At 40.2% G+C, this 24,098-nt stretch overlaps 1 protein-coding gene across 1 annotated transcript in view; it reads right to left on the bottom strand.

Annotated features, from left to right (window-relative positions):
* The window catches only part of CELF4 (CUGBP Elav-like family member 4), an 817,890-nt gene that overhangs the window by 756,595 nt on the left and 37,197 nt on the right, over nucleotides 1-24,098 (bottom strand). The window lies entirely within an intron of this gene.

Here is a 24,098-nt window from a genome sequence, read left to right as displayed (position 1 = left end):
AGTTCTTAACTCTTAATGAACTAGGACTATTGCACACTACTTTGGAAAAATAGTACTTCCCAATATAAGCTTGCTCACATTTTAAGATACTTGGAGATCTTTCTTCAGTCCCACCACTACCATAGGCATGTTTGGTGAGGACACAGGAGAAAGCTTTCATTGTGGTTGCTCCTGGGTTGTGGAACTTATTTCCACAGAAAGCAAGGTGGTCCCCCTCCACTTTCTTTCCATTGATTTGTGACCATTGTACACTTAACTGGAAAGATTAACAAAAGGTGGTGATGAAGTTTTTGCCTACCCAGTATTGTGTTCCTATGGAATTTGGAAGATTGCCCTGGGTTGTGTCTTTAACTCAATTGGGTCATAGTGGTGAGGATAGTGTGGAAAAATGTTAAGTTGAGCATCAACAATGGGCAGCCTATGGATACATTTTGGGATAAAAGAGCTTTTTTACCTTGTATTCTGAGTTGTGTGGGGCTTGGTTTTGAGGAGAGGAGCAACCTTTGGGCCCAGACCAGGAAAAAGGTGCCCAGAATGGTCTTCCTGATCAAATTGACCAGTCAACCGGTGTCAAAGCATAGAATTATGGGTTGCCATAAGCAGGGCCTGGTTGCTCAACCATGCACAGCTGGAGAGGTGAATGAGAAGGACCCCTTGCTTTAGCTCAGTTAGGCCTCACTGAAGATGTTGGGTATGGCCTCTAGTTTTCCCCATCACTTGTGTCCATCTCTTTATTACCAGGTGGATATGCAATACTATAGAACTAGGTGAACTACAGTGCGCCCATGCCATACGTGGACGCACTTAACCGGCTTTCAGCATACGCTGAAAGCTGCTAAGGAGCCTGTGGGAGCCTGTGGAGCACAAGGAGCGGTGTGTCCCATTAAGAGTAATGGGGCGTGCCCGTGTGGTGCACTGCACTGCCGCGCCATGCACAAGCCCCATTATTTTCAATGGGGCTTGAGCATACACAGAGGTTTTTTTTTAAGCGTGGGGGTCCGGAACGGATCCCCATGTCAAAAAAGGGTTCACTGTATAGTGAACTCTTTCCATCTGCAGGGGTTCAGTTCTTACTCTGCACACATGGATGGGAAAAAACATGGATGCTCAAGCTCCATATTATTCAATAGGTGGCAACATGTGTGCATGTTGCCATTGGATAATATGAGGAGTGGCAATCCGTGGATGTCCAGTCTGCAGAATGCTAGTCTACCAGTGGGGCAGTCTTACTGTATAAGCCTGGCTCTGGACAAAGCAGTTTCAGGGGTTCATAGTGACACATAAAGTGGTTGGTTTTCCTAGTACTGGATATCAACAGAAACCCTGGAATTTTGGGTTCTAATAATACCTTATTAGTAGATTCTGATTTGTTTCCATCTCCCACAATAAATGAAAAATGGTGCTGGAGTTCTTTTACCGTCTCGCTGTAAAACCACAATCTTTCTTTGCTTTTTTGTTTGTTTATTTTTTTGCCTGTTAGTCTGAATTTTCAAGGCTGATTTTTGTGCTGTTCTATAAATGTGCAGACTTTCAAACTTCAAGACATGTTGCCTTATCACCTGGATTATTAACACCAAGTAGTAGTAGTAGTAGTAGTAGTAATAATAATAATAATATATTTATATTTCCCACCTCTCCTAAGGATCGAAGCGGGATTAGATCATTAAAATAATACAATACAGTCCAGAAAAACAATCTATAAAATGCTAATAGTGAATTACACATTCCTATTAATTCCTTAAAGTAGCTATGGAATGGTTGTTAGCATATTTTTCATTACCTCCCTTTATGTATGTGGTATGTGTTTAGTGATAGAAAGGAAAAAGACAGTGGTTTTTCAGAGTCTTCTGAGGGTGAGATGGAAATTGCAGAAAATAAGATTTTTGTTTTTTTTAAAGTGCTTCTTGTCCTGTTCTTGTACTGAAAGTGAAAAATAAAAAGAACAGGCTTTTTTTAAGGATGGGAAAGTCAGGGCTTTTTTTTAAAAAAATCTTTATTAATAACTTCAAAACCAGATATACAATTGAAAAACATTCCTTATAGTAAACAGATATCAAGTACACCCCCCCTCCCCTTTAACTTCCTAGATACTATGTACTCTACCATTATTCTTACTCACTTAACTTTTAACTAACTCTTAGCTCTCTTATACATTCTCAAGCGTAGGATATAGAGACCCTTGTTGGGCTGAAAGTTATTTTTAACCATCATAATATATGCATCAAATAATAAAACATTGTATATCCCAATATATACCAATAACAATTCCATTTCTCTATAATTACTGAATTCACCTGTCTTTTCTAGCCTTTCCATCCTTCCCCTCCATCTTGTAAATAATTTGACCATGGGAGCCATTCCCTATAGAAGTCATCCAACGTATTTTTCTCCAACAGCGCCGAAAGTTTGTCCATTTCGTAAATTTCTGCTATTTTCAGTTTCCATTCCTCCAGGGTGGGTATTTCCTCTGATTTCCATTTTCGGGCAATCACTAATCTTGCCGCCACAGAAAAATACAGCATGAGTTTTTCCCTTCCCTTCCCAGAGTCCTCCCCCCGAATGTCTGCCATATCCAGAAGATACACCTTAGGATCTATATTACCTCTGGTCCCCAACATTTTCCTTACTTCCTCATGAATTTGACACCAGAATTTATGTATCTTTGAACAGTTCCACCAGCAGTGGAGATATGTACCTACATGCGTTTTACACTTCCAGCATTTATTGTTTTGATTATACATCTTTGATAACTTGTAGGGCGTAAGGTACCATCTTACTAAGGATTTATATATTGCCTCTTTAATTTCCACACTAGGGGATATTCTCATTTTTTTAACCCAGACTCTCTCCCAACAATCTAAGTCTATAGTTCTTTTCAAGTCTATAGCCCATTTGACCATATAATCTTTAATTCCTTCCGGCTCCAACTCAATATTCCTAATCATGTCATAAAATTTTGTAATTCTTTTATTTGGGTCTGTAATAATCCTTTCAAATTGTTTATCCATTGGTGCAAATCCTATAGTTTTAGTATCCAACCAATATCTTTCCTGTAATTGTCTGAAGGAAAACCAATCGCACTTAAATCCTTCCTTCTCTAACTCTACTAATGATTTCATACTTCTATCCCCCTCTCTACTTTTTGTTATATCTCCATATGTAATCCATTTTTTCCGTTTTAAGTCCATTCTATTAAAAAAAAGCTTCATTTGGGGATGTCCATAATGGTAACAGTGGGCACCATCTTTTTTTGTATTTCGACCAAATTCTATTCAGTGATTTTCTTATAATATGATCATTAAAATTTTTGTCTACTCCAATTTTTCCATAAACTAAATATCCATGGAGTCCAAATTTAAGGTCGGTTTTTTCCAAATTAATTACTCTGTTATTCTCTAGTTTAATCTAATCTATTAGCCAGTCTAACACTCCCGCGTAATAGTACCATTTAAGGTTTGGTAGTGCTAGACCCCCTTTCTCTATAGAGTCTTGCAATGTCTTTGCCTTAACTCTTGGTTTTTTATTTCCCCAAATGAAAGTATTAATCTCTTTCTCCCATTTCACAAAGGGTTTATCATTCACAATTATAGGCAGGGATTGAAATAGGAATATCATTTTCGGAAGAGCCATCATCTTAATTGTTGCAATCTTGCCCATCCACGATAGATTCAATTTGCTCCATCTCTGAAAATCTTTTTTAATTTGATCCCATACCTTCTCGTAATTATTTCTAAACAAGTCCGAATTTTTTGCTGTTAATACACATCCTAGGTATTTAATTTTTTTTTCTGTTTTAAACCCCGTGTTTTGTTCAACCTCTTTCTTTTCTTTATCTGATAGATTCAAAGTCAAATTTTTTGTTTTTTCAAAATTAGTTCTATATCCTGCTATTTTACCAAATTTCTTTAAAGTTTTCAGGACTTGATCACAGCTTTCCAAAGGATTTGCTATTGTTAAGACTAAGTCGTCGGCAAAGGCCCGGAGTTTATATTCCTCACCTTTGTTTTTATATCCTTCAATTAGTTGATTTTCACGAATGTTTATTAAAAGGGGTTCTAGCACTAGCAAAAAGAGCAAAGGTGAAAGCGGACAGCCTTGTCTAACTCCATTGTATATTGGGCATACTTTGGATTTTGTTTCATTAACCAGTATCTTAGTTTCTTGTTTCCTATATATTGTTCCAATCATTTTATTAAAGTCCTACCCTAAATTTATCACCTTTATTACACCGAATAAAAATTTCCAATACACTTTATCGAAGGCCTTCTCCGCATCGATGAAATACATTGCCAATTTATTCCCAATCTTTTTCTCGTGGATCTCTACCAAATTGATTATGTTCCTAATATTGTCCTTTATTTTTCTATTGGGTAAAAACCCATTTTGGTCCTGATGGATATAATCTGTCAATATTGCTTTAAGACGGTCGGCCAAAATTGAAACAAATAATTTATAGTCAGAATTCAAAAGCGAGATAGGCCTATAGTTTTTGGGGTCAGATAAGTCTTTTCCTTCTTTTGGTAGCAAAATCGTAGTTGATTGTGTCCATGTTTGCGGAATGCAGCCTATTTTAACTTCATTCATCACATTTAGCAAATGTTCTTTTAGTTGTTCTTCACAAATTTTGTAAAATTCATTAATAAATCCATCAGGACCGGGAGACTTATTTTGTTTACTATTACAGATAGCCTTAGATAATTCCTCCATGGAAATTGGTTTATTGAGTCTTTCCCTTTGATCCTCCGTAATCTGTTTAATTTTTGTTTTCCCCAAATAGTTCGTTATCTTCATCTCATCTACATTTGGATTTTTGTACAGTTCCTTATAAAATTCAAAAAATATATCTCTAATTTTCTTTTGATCAGTATATTGCCTTCTATTTTCAAATTTAAAATTGTGCGTTTGGCCTTTCCTTTCTTCAACTGATTTGCTAAAAATCTGCCTGATTTATTAGCCGCTACGTAGTATTTCTGCTTAACAAATTTTAATTTTTTCTCCATTTCCTCAACCAAATAATTCCTGGCCTGCTTTTGTAAAATCTTTATCCTATATTGTAATTTCAGATTTCTTGGATCTTTCCTTAATAAGTCTTCTCTTTCCTTTAACTCCTCATTAATTTTTCGGAGAGTTTCTTCCCTTTTTTTTCCAAAAGAAAGTCAGGGCTTTTAATGGTATGCTGTTTTACAGTTTTATGGTTATTCTGCTGTTGTTTTTTTAAAATATATATATAGTCTTCCAATGGATTTGTTTTAAAGGGTTTTAATTCTTTATATTGTTTAACTGTATTTTAAGAATAACTTTTCAAATAAGATTTCATCTCTGTTTTTGCTACTGTAATAACATTTGATGTAACTTTTGTAAGATGCTTTGAGTCCAACTATTGGGGGAAAGATGGGGTGTAAATTGCATAAAAATAAAGATGGGATATAGTCCTTTATCTTACTCTTCCTCCTTCTCATCATCACAACTCTTCTAGGGTTTGGAGAATCCTCTTCTGCCTCAGCATGTCGAGATGGCCTCTCTCGACCAAAATCTTGCTAACTGAGAGAATTCACCACCACCACTTTCTTTCCCACCAACAAGGAAAGTCTGAAATTCAGTCACCAGGAGCAGGGTGCAACCTTATGAAGGTGCAGAGAGTGAATAACTACATACTAAGGTAGAACACTGCAGTCCTGTTCTTAGGAGGAATACCATAGTGATCGTGTAATGGCCCAGAGGCAACATGAATTATACTGCTGTGTATAACAACAAAAACATTGACCCCTGCATGTTTTGCAGGCATAGAAACCCAGAAACCCAGTTAATTCATGCACCTAGAAAGCAATGAAACAGGCAAGGGCTGGTTGGATTCCACCATTGATGGGTTAGGAAAATAAATGCTAACAAGACTGACACCAGGGATGTGAGTATCTCTCCTTCACAATATTGTTGGGTTTCTCCAAATCCCTACCACATTTTCTGTCTGCTTTTGTTTCATAGCAGGATCCTACAGTTTGCATTTTACAATTTTTCTGAATGTGCATATTTATGTGTCCAATGTACCTGAATGATCCAGCTTTTCTTCATTAACTGAAGTATGTTTCTGCATATTGCACAATTATTTTTTACAGTAGCCCCCTCCATTATGTGCATTGGTATGTGTTTGTGTGTGTGTTTGAAAACACCCTGCAAGTCTCACAAATATGTAAATATTTAGGGGTAAGTTGCATATTTCCTTGCAACCCTTCTCAGGTGTATTAAAATTGTTGAGCCCAATGAAATGCCTTTCTATTTCAGCTTCACTGTATAAGGTAGAAATATAGCCTATCACCTTTGACACATATTGTGTGACATTCCTGACAATTCCATGCATCTGGGGAAGTAGAGCAAGTCTAGGAAAGCTTATGTTACATTTCGATCACTCAGTCTCTAAGATGCTACAGAATCCCTTTGCATGTGGATATGCATGTTTGTATTCCAGACTAACTCTGTCTCTGAATTTCTGGCAAAAGTTTGGTTACTTTTGGAAAAAATTAGACATGGGAGGACAGAACTAATTCAACTTTGTGGACTACATAGGAAAATCTATGCTTTTTTTCTAATATGTGCATTTTTCTCAATCTTTGTTGCTCACCAAATCCCCCTCCTCTTTCTCTCTCTCTTCTTTCTTCTCTTGTTCCTTATCTACAAAATTCTTCACAAGCTGACTGATCCTTTTTCCAGGTTCAAACTGTCTCATGTTCAATACCCAACTTTTCCAATTAGGAAGATATCAGCTTCATGTAACAAGACTAGGAAATACCCTGGTCTAAGACTGCCATGAGTTAAAGGAGGCAGATGAACAGATCTGCTTCCTTAAAAAAGTACTGCATAAGTTTTGTGATTTTGAAATTTATCTATATAATTGCATGTTCCAACTGGTCATAAGGAACAGAGAGCTGAAGGCATAGTGCAAGGGTGGGCAAATGAATGGGAGGATGAGCAAAGGTGCCATGACTGCAAGTGGTTGGGAGTGATCTGGAACTGTTTGGGGCAAAATTGACCAGATTTTAAAATTCTTTAGGGTAAATGGGCTGAAATAGCCAGGTTCGGGAGCTATATATGACCCATAACCCATACTTTCCCCACCACCATCCTCGCCAACATTTTGCATATGAAAACCAGGCTGCATGTGGTGAAGCAATATAAATATATGTTCAAGTTGGCAAAGGTTATTACTGAGGAAGAATATATAAATTAAGAATTTGTGCAGCAGTTTGGTCCTGCCTGAGCCAACTGGGAAGGGCAAGATTATGTCCCTTCCTATCGTCCCCACCCCTACTGACTGAAATGAGTTCAATCTAGTTATGCATGTTGAATTCAGTTTGCATCAAAAGTGAACTGAGGACAAAGGTGGGGGGGGGGGAGTGGAAAGAGGAGACATGCCAAATGCAACTGAAATTGAAGGGCAACAGAGAATTAAGCAAGACTGTCCCTGCCAGTTTAGGACAATTGTGGGGTATGCACCCTATTCTAGTGCAAGCAATTGGTTATAAGCCAGAAATCTTTTAAATTGGAGCTGGAAGAGACAGAACTAAGCGAAGACCAAAAGGGAGAAAAGAAAGAGTAGCATTTGGAAGCTTTTGATTCTCCTTTTGGGGGTGAGGAAGCTGAAGCTATGAAACTTGGAAGCAGTTCCAGAAAACAATTGCCATGGCCCTCTTTTCCCTTCCAGACTGTCCCAAGAAAAGACTTTTTTTTTTGACACAAACCACCCTTTTTGGGGGGGGGGGGAGGAGGAAGAGCTAGAACATTATTTTTTAAAGAATTAGAAAAAGACGTCTACCAGAACCTATAAACCAGGTTAACTAAGTGGAGCTTCCAGATTCAAATACAGTCTATCTCTGCACAGCTGAGGCTAATAGGGAGTAAAGAACAGAGGATATCCCTTGCTGGTGGGCTTCTCTGTGGCATGGATTTTTTGTTCATCCCATAAGACTCTTCTTATATTCTTACTTACAGGGCAGTAATGCCTTCCTAAGAAGAGGCAAAGAATATGCAATATCCATTTGTAGAAGAGTAAAAACTGAAAGGCTGTAGGAGAATGTAGAGCAGTGAGGATGAAAGATGAAAAAAAAAATGATGTGGGGAAAAAAGACAAGGACAATCTCAGAGCAACCAGCATTAATGTCACTGTATAAAAGGTCTGTCAGCATTTCCATTACAAACTCCTGTTTTCAAAGGTTTATAACTTATCCATAAAAATTCTCTCCACCAGGCTGCTGAAAACTTGGCAAAGGAGGTTTCTCTTTCTCTTGCACACAATCTCTCTGGCTCTATTGATTTTTCTCTTTTTCTCCAGGCCTCGCTCCACCCACCACATCACTTCTCATTCTATCTCTCATATCTCTATATTTTTTGTTTGGGTTTTTTGGGGGGAGGGCAGGAGAAGGAGGGAAAGGTAGTAAAAAAAGAAAAGAAATAATGCTGTTAGACTAATTGTTGCAGCCATACAAAGGCGTGCAGTTCTGAGTGGCCCCAATACAACAAGAATAGTCAGGGACTATGGAATCATAGAGTTAGAAGAGACCACAAGGGCCATCCAATCCAAACCCCCTGCGATGCAGGAACTCACAATGAAAACATCCCTGACAGCCTCTGTTTAAATACCTCCAAAGAAGATGATTCTACCACTCTCTGAGGAGTAGCGTCCACTCTCAGACAACTCTTACTGTCAGGACGTTCTTCCTAATGTTGAGATGGAATCTGTTTTCCTGTAGTTTGAATCCATTACTCCTGGTCCTATTCTCTGGAGCAGCAGAAAATAAGCTTGTTTCATTCTCAACATGATCTCCCTTCAAATACTTAAAGGGGACTGTCATATCACCTCTTAACCTTCTGTTCTCCAGGCTAAACATACCTAGCTCCTCAGTCACTCCTTATAACACATGGTTTTCAGACCTTCCACCATTTTGGTGGCCCTTCTTTGGACATGCTCCAACTGGTCAACACCTTTTTGAATTGTGGTGCCCTGAACTGGACATAGTATTCCAGGTGAGGCCTGGCCAAAGCAGAATAGAGTGCCACTGTTACTTCCCTTGATCTAGACATTATACTTCTATTGATACAGCCTAAAATCACATTGGCCTTTTTAGCTGCCACATCTGTTGATACATGTTCAATTTGTGATTTACTAGATCCCTTTCAAATGTACAGTTGTTAAGCCAGGTGTCCCTCATCCTATATCTATGTATTTCATTTTTATATTTTTACCCTAAGTATAGCCCCTTATAGTTCTCTGTGCTGAAATTCATTTTGTTAGCTTTGGCCCAGCTTTTCTAATCTGTTAAGATCATTTTGATCCTGTCCTCTGGGATATTAACTATTCCACCTAATTTTGTGTCATGTGCAAATTTGATAAGCATGCCCCCTATTCTTTCATCCAAGTCATTGATAAAGATGTGGAATAGCACTGGGCCCAGGACAGAACTCTATGGCACCCCACTGGTCACTTCCCTCCAGGATGAAAAGGAGCCATTGATCAGCAACTTTTGGGTTCAGACATCCAACCAGTTACAAATCCATTTAACAGTTGCATTGTGTGACCCACATTTTACTAGCTTGTTTGCAATAATGTCATGGGGGACCTTGTGAAAGGCCTCACTGTGCTGGTTTCAGTGTCAGTATGATGTCCTATCTCCTCCATAGAAACATAGTGTTAGAAGGGGCCCCATGGGTCATTGAGTCCAAACCCTGCTCATTTCAGCAACTTCATCTAGAGCATTTCCATACGATAGTTGTCCAGGCTCTTTTTGAAAACATCCAAAGAGACTCCTCCACCTCTCTAGGCAGTTGGTTCCATTGACAAATTGCCCTTCTAATGTTCAATAAAAATCTACTCTCCTATAACTAAAACTATTAGACTTGGTCATATCCTCTGGGACAGTAGAGAAAAACAACTTGCACCCTCCTCCCTGTGACATCCCTTTAGATAATTAAATAGTGCAATCATGGCACCCCTCAGTCTTCTCTTCACTAGGCTCAACATGCCCAGTTCCCTCAACCTTTCCTCATATGCTCTGTTCTCCATACCTATTATTATCCTGACGCATGTCAGGGATGTCCCTAGCACTGTTATCACCTGATGTGGGTGCCTGGAAAGGGACTGTAAAGTGGTAGTGGCACCATACCCTGCCCCCTTCCCGTCTGGCCACTGGCCACCTCCTCATATACCTATCCAGGGCTGCCAGAGACCAGGTGAGGAGCCAGGCAAGTGAAGAAGCAGGAGGGGATGGAAGAGGCATCTGTTACCCCTCTTCTGCAGTGCCATGGCTATCTTGCCTGAGTGTGCCACAGCATTTCAGGAGGTGGGAAAGACAGAGGAGGACTTGACTGGGTTCCAGCCCTCCTCTGAGGTTCACCCAATGCATTCCATAGTCCCTGCACACTGCACACTGATGCCATTGATGCATATGCATATACATTAATAACCTCCACAATGCATAACCTATTATATCACGTGCTAGTAAGAATCCAATTTGAATTGCTGGCAGACTGGAAGGCAATATTTACAAACCCCACTCCCTGACAGTATACATTAAGCCACCTCCTTGAATGTTTAATCAGACCAGGATACATTGTTGACCCAGTACATCATATGGTTTTCAATACATCATATGGTGCATGGTTAGCTCAAGGATACAGCAAAGAAAAGGCAACTAGGTGTATAAAGTTTCCTTCTGGCAGTTCTTGTATCTATTAGGATGGAAGATGGGTCACATCTGCACAGTTCCCTTTCTTTTGTTTACTTCTGCTTTATACAGCCATAGGGATCCATCTTCCAATTGCCTTTTCCTTGAAAATTTTGGCCCCAGCTCAGGGGACACTTTTTCCTCCCACTTCTGACTTATGGTGACCCTAAGGCAAACCTATGACAGGGTTTTCTGCAACGGAGAGAGGTCATCCAGTGAGTTTCCATGGCTAAGTAGGGAATCGAACACTAGTCCCCAGAATCATAGTCCAATGCTCAAACCAGTGCACCATGCTGGAATAGTAGTCCTGGGTTTAAAGAACAGAAAATATTGTTTATGGATCAGGTTTTACCACTTGCTGTGAGGTGATGCTGGAAGACATCAGTCAAGAACTGTGATCCTTCCTCTGCTGTAGACTACCTGCTGTGTTGACCTACTACCAAAATAAAGCTTATTTTATGGGACTGTTGTCTGTCAGCTTTCAGGATGAAATAAAGCGTTTGGAAGGCCTGGAATTTCAGCCGTTTCAAGCTCAAAAGAGCAGTGTGAATGAATTTTCACGACCATTGATAATTTTTGCAAGACAAAGGGGAATGGGCTACCCCTTCTTGTTGCTAGTCCTTCTAGGTTCATAATTCTAAGAGCTACTATACAGGGGGAGGGAGGGAGGGAGGGGGAGGGAGAGAATAACCACATATGAAAACTCTAAGGATCAAGAGTTGGGAACAGAATCAGATGGAGTAAAACAAGATCAAGTGGTAAGAAGCAGAACTGAAGAGAGAGATTTTCTCTCTCTCCCTCTTTCTCTTTCTTAAAGTTTTTGATGTTTTTAATTGATGCAAAGCATGGTTGATGCCTGAAGATTTGCTACCCATTTTGTTATTCTAATGAGTAATGCGTGGAGACAGGAAAAGCAACATCAAAACTCCTGATCCATTGCTACAGACCTGAGGCAGCTTTGGTGGGGGACGGGGGTGCACAAGGGAGAGGAACCAAATCCACGTTCCTTACCAAGACACTCATTCCCTGCCTTCTCTGGATTAATGGAATAGTTGTGCAGGATGAGGAGTTTGGGAAACCAAAACTGTTTGGGGGTGGACAGCATCCTGCATCATCTAAGCATGGGTTTGAGGTCAATTTTGCACAAAAAGGGAAGCCAGAGGAGCTTTAAAGCACCAACACAAAAAGACAGCACTTAAAGGATTTCATTTCCTAGAGGTCCAGGGATGTGTTTGATATGTAGATGTAGATTTATATCAGTTAAGACAGGCTAACTACCGTTACTGGATCAGAAAGGCTAAGAAGGAAAGACGCAAAGGGATTAGAGGGTGACGTCCAATGTTAATTAGGGCTTTGTATATACACTGCAAAGAAAACTCTAATTTGCAATCAAGGGGGGGGGGGGGGGGCGGCGGCTAGATTTTGCTATCTAAATAGTTATGCAAATGAAGAGGAAGATTTGGTCATTTTCTAAGTCCCATGATGACAGTATAGGATTGTGGACAGGTCTTGGAAAAGTTTATTTTTGGAATACAATTCTCACCACCCCCCAGCTATCCAGTGGCCATATGGCTGGGGAAATCTGGGCAACGAATTACAAAATGTAACTTTTCCAGTACTTCTTGTTGGTTCCCTCTGTTTATAGACCAAGAAAAGTTTACAAGGCTCAAAAATATTATTCTATTTGTGAATGCATTCACTTGCTTTAAACTGGTTTCTGGAAAATCCCATTCTTTAAAAGGTCCAAGAGAAGCTCGGGTGGGGGATGCGTACTGTCGAGGGATGGAGCTGTGCAATACAATCCATCCCTTTGAGTTTACATCCCGCACCTATTGAGAGCATGAATGCTGTTGTGCTAATCTCCTAGGGCAAGAATCAGTGGAGGCAAATTAAAAGAAAAGAGAGTCCATCTAAACATGAGGAAGACCTTAGAAGCATAGAATCACAGAGTTGAAGAGAGCCATCCAGTCCAACACCTTAGGAAGGAATTCTTGACTACAGAAGCTGTTTGGCAATGGAATAGACATGCTCAGAGATCTATGGACTCACCTTTCTTGGAGGTCTTTAAACAGAGATTGCATGGCCATCTCTTGGAAGTACATTAGTTGTGTATTCCTGAATAGCAGGGGATTTGACTAGACAGTCCTTGTACACCCTTCAAACTCTGAGATTCCATGTAGAACCTCAAAGGACTAATGAGTTCCCTGAATGTCAGGGTAGGGTTGTCCTCTTTGATGTCCTCCATTCATAGAGACTCCACAACAGTGAACTAGATGTTTAATGTGGTGGTGAGACTGGAATATTCTAGGATTACAAGCAAAGGCTAACAGCTGAGACAACACCTGAAACCCCTCCAGGAATGAACAGCTATGAACTAACTTTTTCCCCTTCCAACCAGGGATTTGTTATAACCAATATACTGTCTATCTGCAGGGTTTAGCTTCTAACATATGTAAGCTACAGGATTGCAAAGGCTCTGAAACTTATCATTTGGATTTTCCAGCCCTTGTTGGTGGACTTCCACTCCCCAGTGCTTCTTCTTCTTCCCTCAATCCCTCACCCTTAATTTTATTATTATTTTCTCCTTTCATTCCATAAGCACTTGGATTTTTTTTTAATATGAGAGCCTTTTATTTCTATAAAATTGCAGCTGCTTTCATTTAGTTTTATGGATTTAATGTATTTAGATGTTCCGAGAGAAGCTCAGAGCTGGTGGTATTATCCAGACATTTGCTGCTTAGTGCCTCCTCTAATGACAAGACTTATCTGATTCAGAGCATTTCATATCGGTGGGAAAATTAATTCTCCATTCCTTTGTCTTTGAGCTTCAAGATTTAATTTGTTGAGGGGATTCTTTCGAGAGACATTTGTTTCTCTCCCCCCGCCCGGCAGACATCATAATGGGTTTGCTTCCTTCCTCAAAGTTTCCATGAGTTTCCGTCCAGATACAGAACTTTTAACTGTGGCCTCTTCCCTCATTCTCTCTAGTTCTCTATCCTTCCTCCACCACTCTTTGAACACGACCCAGTCGTGTGGTGATGCAGCAAGGAAGGTGAATATTTTAGCTTGCATTAATTAAGTTCTAGAGAAAGGGGCTTTATTTCATTTCCACCACCTTCACAGGCACAGTTCAAAGATACACCTGTGTTAGTTTGTAGAATCAGTATGTAGAGAGCTCTTGTAGCACCTTTGAGACTAACTAAAGAAAGAAGTTGGCAGCATGATCTTTCATAAACTTAAGTCTACTTCCTCCGATGCATTTGAATGCATCTGAGGAAGTAGACTGCATAGAATCATAGAATTGGAAGAGACCACAAGGGTTATCCAGTCCAACCCCCCTGCCATGCAGGAAATCTCAATCAAAGCATTCCTGACAGATGGCCATCCAGCCATTTAAGTCTATGAAAGTTCATGCTGCCAACGTCTTTCTTTAATTAGTCCCAAAGTTGCTACAAGATCTCTCTACATACTTCACAGGCCCAGTTAGTGAGAATTCAATAGACAGCCTTCTCTGTGGCTACTCTCAGGCTGTGCAACACCACAGGAGGTTCAGTTCATAGAATCATAGAATCGGAGATTTGGAAGTGACCTCATCCAGTCCAACATCTGCCATGTAGGAATAGACAATTAAAGTGCTCCTGACAGATGGCCATCCAGCCTCTATTTAAAGCCTCCAAAGAAGGAGACTCCACCACTCTCCAAGGCAGCCTAGTCCACTGTCAAACAACCCTTACTGTCAGGAAGTTCTTCCTAATGTTGAGGTGGAATCTCTTTTCCTCTAGTTTGAACCCATTGGTCTGGCTCCTGTTGTCTGGACCCTTTCTCTGCTCTTTCCACCAGCAGGCAAACATGTTTCTATTTGTGTATATTCATATTCAGCACACCAATTTACATACACACTACAGCACCATGATTATAATTCAAAAGTTCATCTGAAATTAATGTGTGTGTGTAATTTTTCATTGAAACTATTTTTAAACGTGTTTTAAAGTGTTTTTAGCTGTCTTTAGCAACATTTGATAAATTATATTGATATTTGAATTCTTTTTAACTTCTGTACATTAACATTTTAGCTGGACCATTTTTAAATTATTGTACAGTGGGCCTACCACATTTGTTGGGGTTATGGGAAGATTAATCCCATCAAAGTGGGAAAACTGCAAATAATAATAATAAGAAGAAGAAACAACTTTTTTAACCTCAGAGAACAGCTCTCTAGAAATCTCTAGGTCCTCCAACACAACTCCATGGTCAACATTTGCTGGAAATTGACTACAGAATCATGCTGCAGAACATACAAATGCTTAGTTATGTGTTTCTCCAGGAATCTCTAGGTCCTCCAGTGCAACTCTATGGTCAACGTCTGGCAGAGCTGCGCTGGAGGACTTAGAAATTCCTAGAAAGAACCTAGTAACCAAATCCACAAAAGCAAAGCAGCAAATGCGGAAGGCTGACTTTACACTGCCTTGAATCCCATTTTGGTAGAAAAGTGAGATATAATTTCAATACACAAACAAACAAACATAGTTTTTGTGGGTTTTTCGGACTATGAGGCCATGTTCTAGAAGAGTTTATTCCTGACGTTTTCTAGAACACAGCCTCATAGCCCAAAAAACCTACAAAAAACTATGGATGCTGGCCATGTAAGTCTTTGACTTCACATTAAACAAACCAACAGTCCTAATGAAGCAATGTCAAACAATCTTTCTGCCCAAGTTCTCCGTTAGGAGTGGATTTTCAGGGGTTGTGGTGTTTCTTTTGGCTCTTTTTCATGAGTTCCTCAAAAACTGGGGAGTTGTATAAACTTGAGGGGTATCAGGCAACAAAATCCCCCCAAGGGCCCTCTGACCTGCATGGGCTTTAGAGAATCACAGCCCCACAAATATCTACTCTGATCAATAGTGGCTCTCTAATGTGAGACTTATGGGTGGGGAGAGAAAAATAAGCAGGAGAAGTTGGAATATCATATGACAAAAAGCCCCTGCAAACAAAGAGAGTTGGTTCCATCTATTTTTAATACCTGTTTTTATCATTTATTTGACAGAGTAGTACAATTCCCTATGTTGTTTTAAAAGCTGTAGAATACCCTTGAGGGCCAGTCGTAACTTGAAACTTGTCTGGGGCATTGTTTAATTAAACAAAGGAGGAAGCTATAATAATAGCACTTATATAGATGAGCTCTGAGCGTTCAAGGCATTCCACAAATGTATCACCTTCATAATCATTAGAACCATCTTGTATGGTAGATTTGTAGTGTTCTGTTGCTAGCTTGTTGTTGTGTGCCCTCACGTTATTTCCAGCATATGGCAACACAAACGCATCATGGCAAGATTTATTTGGGGTTGTGTGTGAGATGGTCACATTTCAGGAGTGCTTTAGTTATATATTCAATGGTGGAAGCAGGTTGAACTAGATATCCTTTGTGGACCCTTTCAACTCCAAGATTTGAGTTCTTTGATTCTATGATTCTATGATGTCCTAGAGGTACAACACCTGGTCTATGTGTATGGAGGGAAGGGAGAAATGTCATCCCAGCCACAGCACAATTTACTGCCCCACTTTAACCCATGAAGCCCAGAAATATGACTTGTCTTCTGTATGCATGTGTGTCTTTAAAAAACCAGCTCACTTTTTATCTTCGGAAATGTGATTCCCAATTCTGTGCAGCTGGGCAAAATCGCTGCCTGGTGAACATTCCCTCTCCCTCCCCACAGCAAAAGTAGTAAAGGACAGGGGATGTCTGAAGTAGACTTGGGGGATAACAATGACAACTCGCCCTCTTGAAATGTAAATCACCCTTAATAACCCCAAAGCAGAGATCCAAGACCATCAGAGCACTGTGGGAACAGATTAATCTTTCAAGACAAAGCATGTAGAATTTTCTCCCTTGGTCCCTAAAGGAAGCTTGTCAGAAGTCATTTAAATTAACATGTTGTGACAACCGACCAAGCCAACCCAACAACACCCCCCCCCCTTTGTAAAACAGGTCTTGCAAACAACTAAGTCACTGCAGGTTCTGTTTGGTTTGCAAAATGTCTTTTTAAAAATCCACTAAAATCAGAGGGAGGCTCCCAGTTACAAAAGGCCCAAAAACTAAGAGAAGGGGTGTGTGTGTGTGTGTGTGTGTGTGTGTGTGAAACCCACACACACCAAGACAATCCTTCCCTTATAAAGCTTTATTAAGCCTCTATGTTATACAACTTTCAGTGATAACAAAACTATTGCATTTGGGCTCGCAGGCGACCAAGTGCATTAAAACTCCTTTCATGGAATGGCAGGAACTAATTCCTCATTTTTACTGGTTGGGAACTGAACCTTAATAGTGCCCAGAGCCCCGACTCATAAAACATTAGAGTAACAGAGGGGAGGGCCAGACGGGAAAGGAGAGCAAAGAACTGGTTTGCGACGGAGGTTATGATGTTACTGGAAGAAAGAATTATAATCAGACCAAAAGCAAGGTACAGCTTGAAATAAACTGGAACAATCTATACCGGGTATAAATAGGCTGTATCTATATATTTACTCTGCTTGAGAAAAACACAACCAAAGCAAAGCAGAAATGCCATTGGGCCAGGCAATGTGCAGTCTTAACTTAGAATACACATGCATTAAAATTGGCTGGACCAAGCATGCCCTGTGGGCTACATGACATGCGGACATTTCTGTGGGATCCAGCATTCCCCTTGATTCTGATGACATTTGGGAGGTGTTTATTTGTTTATTTATTCATTTGAAGGCCATGTAATGCACCTTCTAGTATCCTACAGTTCCTGCATTAAAATATAGCAGAAGCATAAGTCCTAAGCATAAGCCCCATTGATGTATACTCTTTCACACAACCTATCATCACTTCTGCAGGGTTAATAGCCTTAATAGCTAAGTAGAACTTCCATGTCCAGGGGGAGTCTACCATTGCATACCAGGTGTTGGGTAGGGACAAGGGATACAATTATTTACTAAACTTCTTCTTGAAGGAAGCAATGAGTAATTGTAGCAATTATCTTCCCACTGTGAGAAAGTCTTCAGAAACAAAATGTTTCCAAAGCCTATTGACAATTCAGGATGTATTTTGTGCAAAGTTTTCATGTGGTGGTTTTGCACAGAAAGTAGCATTTTCTGCACAGGAAACAACATTTGTCTCTGCTGAAAACAATATTCCCGGACATAAATGTTTTTGATGCAGAAAAAGCTGTTTCCTGTGCAGAAAATGCCTTATTTGATGCAAATCACCCACATGCAATTTTTGCACATTATTAAGTTACCAATTACAGCATTTTCTGCACAGGCAATAATATTTGTATGCTGGAATATTATTTTCTGTGCAGAAAATGCTCTTTCCTATGTAAAACAACCACATGTAAATTTGCACAGAATAACTTCAGAACTGTGAAGATTCTTGTCAGCTCAGAATTCTTCTAATCATGATTTCAACACATTTTTGAATGTTTTCAAATATAATTTCCATTTCTACCAGGGTCAGAAAGGAGGAGGGCTTTTGTTTTCATGGCCTGTAAATAAGCATCCTAAAAACATCATGTTGGCCACTATCAAGGGGGGAAAAACCAGTTGGTTGGATCTGACAGACTTTAGGTTCCTTCCTATCTTTTTAACCTCAAATGTGCAGGTCAACCTATATATGTGAAGGAGTAAAAAGATTTCATTTTCATCTCTGGATTTCAGCTTCTTTTTTTTTAGTGTTTTTCTAGTTGCTTTCACTTCTATTAGAGATTAGAGATCTGTCAAATCTAATCTTTTCTATACTGAATCCCATTCTGTTCTGTATATTTACTGTATTTTAAAAGTGGGTATATTACTCTGAACATTTTTTTCCCAAATGCACACTTTTGAAGCACTTTTTGGATACAGTTTTGGACAAACTTGCCTATTGGTTAAATTGTGTTTCTGCACACTATTGACATGTTCACTTTACTTTCACTTGTTTAATATGTACACATGTTAAATATTCTTGTTGCTGTTCTGTAAAATGTGCTGTAAGCCCACATACATATACATTTCACATGACAAATTGTACCTGGGAATACACATGATTTTGGTTTGGGTAAATCATTTTTTGAAACAAACAAACATATTTGCACGACAACATAATGCTTGCTTAGTGTAAATCCCCACTCATGTATTTATATAGCGGTTATACGACACCACCCTTCTGCTGAATACCAGCATTATGCAACCAATTGTGTATCTGCTAATGTAGTTGCTTATTGTCCCCTTGTGCAATGGGGAATGTGAAATGGCTGCTTCTGTAATCCCAGAGAATCAAGTGGTACATTGATGGTACAGATGAATAGTTGTGCACCATCCAAGAATGGTTATACTTGCAGAATTCAGTTTATCTAGCTGGAAACTGAATGTGTCCATTGAGGAATGGCAAAAAAAAAAAAAAAAAAAAGAGTGCATGCCACGTGTATAAGAGATGTTTGTTTGTTTATCTATCTATCTATCTAGGTATTTATATCCCGCCCTTCAGCCCTAATGGCTGTCAGGGCGGCTTACAATATTATTTTTAATCAGACAGTTCCCTGCCCTCAGGCTTACAATCTAAAAGACACGAAACAAAAAGAGAAGGGAATGATGGTGTGCATGTCACCAACAAGATTCAGAAGGAGAAGAACATGGAAGCACTACTTAGTTATGAAAAGCATGGCCTCACACAGCATTGTGAACTCTCTCTAAACTTTGTCCTCTTCTGCATTTTTAGACCATGGATTCATTATGCCAGCATTGTGTAGTAGTTTAAGTGTTGGACTATGGAGACCAGGGATTGATTCTTACTTGGCCATGAAACCCACTGGGGGATCTTGGGCAAGTCACATGCTCTCAGCCTTAGGGGAAGGCAATGGCAAACCTTCTCTGAACAAATCTTGCCAAGTAAACCCCCTGATAGGGACATCTTACGGTCACCATAGGTTGGAAACTATTTGAAGGCACACAACAACAACATCTTTATCCATAGCTATCAAATGAAAGTTGAGAACTTGCCACATCATATGTATAATGTGATTAAATTAAATCCAAAGTTACAACAGATACATTTCTAGGTTACAGAGCTTGGCCCAGCCAATTAAGGAACCTGCTTTTGAATTCCCATTGGCATCTGAATGGCTAATACTAAAGAAAGAAAGATTAATTATAGGGCTCTCAATCTGTTCTTACAGATCACATCGGCCACATGTTCTTACATTTGGAAGAACAACAAAACCACCAACCTTAAGAAAGTCCTTCAATATTGCATGGCCCTCAGACTGATTGGTTGGATTTGATACTTTATATTGCTCTGCACATTGTGCTGCAAAACACCTTAAGGGATCCTTATTGTTCTCACACTGTTTTAACTCTCTTTCCTCCTTATCTCCTTAGGACTGTTCTCTTGGATGCAGCTTTTATTTCATCCTTCTTCCTCAAACCTTCTCTTCTTTATTCTATTCCTGGCTAGTCCATGCAATAGAATTAATGCCTCACTACCCTGAAATACCCTTATTTCTCACTCAGCTCTAGGGTTCTGCTTTGTAACCAGCCTCTCCAAGCACGAAGGGGCCTTAACATTCACAGCTGCTTTGTGTGTTCCTGGAATCTATTGACATATCCAACCCAGTGTGCTGACTCAACATGGTTATCTCATGGCCGGGACAAGGCAATGGATCTTGCAGAAGCAGCAAAGCAGTCTGCCAAGATGGAAAATTATTAGGATATTAAGCAGCCAGAGCATACAAGAGTCCGGTCTAATAAACACAAATGCATTTCCGTCAGCATTTGAGCAGCTGGATTTCAGCCAAGAAGAGCCATCACTGGATCAGGCCAAAGGCCAGTTTAGTTCAGCATTCAGTTTCCACCAGATACTTAAGGAGAAACTGACACACAGCACATCAAGGCAATAGAAACCAGCAGCTCACATTCCCCAGCAACTGGCATGACACTGGAGGTCATGAAGGGACAGAGCTGGCCAAAGAAATTGGCAGATTATGAAGATGACCCTGATGCTCTGGGCCCTATCTACATAGGCCAAATAAAATTGCCTCGTCTTTTCCTCCTGGTAAGTAGAGCAGATGATGCAGAGCCCAATCCTCAGTTCTGGTGCAAATTGTCTGTACAATGTCTGGCCAGATCAGCAGTAAACCTGAGGTTACCAACCTTTAAAACTGTTTTTTAAAACTCACTTTTTGCTCCAGATCTTCCCAGAAGAGGACGTTGATCCTCTGGGCCCTCTGATGCAATGTTTGGCAGCTGTTTGCAATGTGTACCACTGTGCTGCACCAATGTGGGTCACTCATGACCTGGGCCAGAACAAGGTGCTCAGCCATGTGATTGATGATGAGTGTCCTTGTTTTGACCTCATCGTGAGTGACCTGTGGCAGCAGTGGCACTGCCAGGTGGCACAATGGGACATATATACAAACAGCCACCCCACATCACAACAAGTGCTCACGATATTCCAGGCTGCTCCTGGCTGCAGGGGTGATGGGGGATAGCAGAGAAGATTGTTCCTGTCAGAAGAGAAAGTTGCTCTGGCAGCTCTTGAGCTATTTGAGGGCTAACAGGGCTGCTCTCCAGAAATGAAAATGGATTAGCCTGTCTTCCCCTGCCATTACCATGCACTTCTGTGAAAAGAGATAGTGGATGTTACAGATGTTACATTACATGGATACAAAGCACCAACAGGATTCTTGATCTCTACTACACATTCTCTGTTCAACGACTTCACAATACTGTTTCTTCAAGGTCTCCCCTGATATTCCCATAAACACCCATGGCAATTTTCCCCCCTGCATAGTAAGGTTACATGTACACTGAAATATAGTGGTTTCTATCAGATATGGGAAACTGAAAGTTATGTTGTTTTGCTAACAGCTGCACAAACCTGAGATGGGTCCATGCTACTGATTTCATGGGTCTACTCTACCTGGAATTAACCTCAGGATTGAAGCCAACATTTTCATAAATCTCTCTCTGAACATGAAAAAGGTACTTTTTAAGAATACATGTCCCAGAATCCTGCAGCATGATATTCTAGTTTGGGAGTTCTGGGATTTGTAGTCTAAGTACAGATGGCAAAAACATTCATGGATGTTTAAAAAATAGGTTGCTCAAGTGTTGGAGCCCTAGTGAGGAGAATCCTAGACAGTTGAGAATCTTCATAGTCCAGGACTGATTTTGCGCGCACACGCACACACACACACACACACACACACACACACACACAAATTGCATGTTGATCTTTTGCTGCAGAACAGAATGTGACACTTTCTTCTGAAAAAATGTTGTTTATCTGTGCAAAAATCATGTTGTTTTCAATGCAAACAATATGTACATTTTGAACAGCATAACTCCCAAAATGTGACCAGTCAGCGAAAACTTGTAAAATTAGCCATACTTGCCTGTAAGAGTGAAATTTACAAAGATTCACACACCTAAGTCCAACAATTAAAACCTTCCAAACTCTTATTTTCATCCCAGCTCTGTGAGGAAACAGTTGAGTGAAAATGTTTTATAGCACATATCACACACACGCACGCGCGCACACACAAACACACACACAACATACATGGCATTTTAAAAAAATCCTGTACATTTTACTCAGAATGTTTGGTAGGGCATAAGCTTTAGCTGATCCAGATTACGAAAACCTAAACAGATTGAATCCCCATTGGTATCTGCAGAAGGGAAACACTTAGCATTCCCCCTAAAATCAATGGGTGTTGGAAGTGCTTAACCTCTGGCTGGATTGCACCTGCATTAAATAACCTGCAAAGAAACTCAAAACCAGAAATCTTTCGTTCCTATACCATCAGGCATACATCGATGGGAAGAAAAGTGGGGGATGACAGAGGTCTCTTGCTTTCTGCTGAGTAAACTGAGGAGTTAATAGAAGCAAACTAAATCCCTTTTATTTACCACAAGGTCAGGGGTCAGTGTGAGTAAATCATTAATTAACACACTGATGCCTCAGTGCTATTGACAAGGTTGTGTTTACACACTGGGACAAAATCACCCCCTTGCAATTAAGGAAACAGTGAACTTCCACGCTCTTGATGCCTGATTGTTTTTGCAGCTTACTTTGCCTGGGTCCCTTGTGCAAAAACAACTCTTGATCCCTTTCCAAAGCAAGCGACTTTCTGCACAAAGTCCCTCTGTACTTAGCCAAGCCATGAAAATCTATAGGCTTCCATCTTGGAGGAAAATCCACATAGTCACTTCTGGACAGAAGAGTTCCAAAGAGGTAGCAATCTTGGAAAAGTACCAGCCAAAACTATGGAGTGGGCTAGGATAGGAAATAGTGGATCGATATCTAGTATGCTACTTAGGCTTTGTCTGTATGGGCCAAAATGGCCATTTCCCCTCTGTTATGGCATTGTTTTGGCCAGACAACACATGATCCAAACCAAGTCCTGATGTGGACAGTTCATATAATGTCTGGCACATCCCACATCAGGACTAGAAATACCAAGTTTAAAATGGAGTAAAAAAACCCTTACCTTTCACTTTGAATCATCCAGGAACATCAGGAGCCGTAGTGGCTGTCTGCACAGGCATGATCATCACTGGGCACCATGTTTTGACCTCAAATGTGAGTGGCCCACCACAGCAGCAGCAGCAGATGTACTGGCATGCTCAGTAGGATGTCTGTGCAGACAGCTGCCATGGCACAAAAATGGAGGCCAAGGTTAACAGGAGCAAAATGGGACAGTTGCAGGGCCAGGATACTCTGAGTTGCTCCTGGAGTATTCTGGCCTCTACAGGCAAGGCCTATATTAGGGATGGGGAGAATGTTGGAAAATATTTGAAAAATAGTTGAAAATATTGTTTCTTGAATGTGAAGAAACCCTGATGAGAAGAATACTGGAGTGATGAGAACCTTTGCAGTGCTGGACTTATTCTATACAAAATTTGCCTGTGACTGCTTTGTGAAGAATCCAGTGATCCCTCCACATTTGATGGGGTTAGGGATGAAGGACCCCCCATGAATGTGGAAAAACTGTGAAAAAATATCAAACATTATTCTTTTTACCTGAGAGGGCATCTCTCTAGTAATTTCCAAGTCCTCCAGTGCAACTATAGAATCAACATCTGCCAGATGTTGGTTTCTGAATCCTTCTGGAGGACCTACAAATGACTGGAGAAGTGTTTTCTCTAGGAACCTCTCGGTTCTCCAGCACAACTCGATGCTGAACTTCTGACAAATTGCTCTGGAGGACCTAGATATTCATAGAGAGAACATATTAATGAAAACCACAAACAATAAAATCCACAACCGGGGAGGGCCAAGTGTAGAGGGTTTTATTTTATTTTGTTTTGTTTTATTCTATTTGTCCACACAGAAACTACACATTATGCACAAAGGTACAGCTCAGAGGGGATGCTGGGTTTAAA

This window comes from Sceloporus undulatus, chromosome 2 (assembly GCF_019175285.1).
Source record: "Sceloporus undulatus isolate JIND9_A2432 ecotype Alabama chromosome 2, SceUnd_v1.1, whole genome shotgun sequence".
Taxonomy (NCBI): Eukaryota; Metazoa; Chordata; class Lepidosauria; order Squamata; family Phrynosomatidae; genus Sceloporus; species Sceloporus undulatus.
This window is presented reverse-complemented; position numbering and strand designations above follow the sequence as displayed.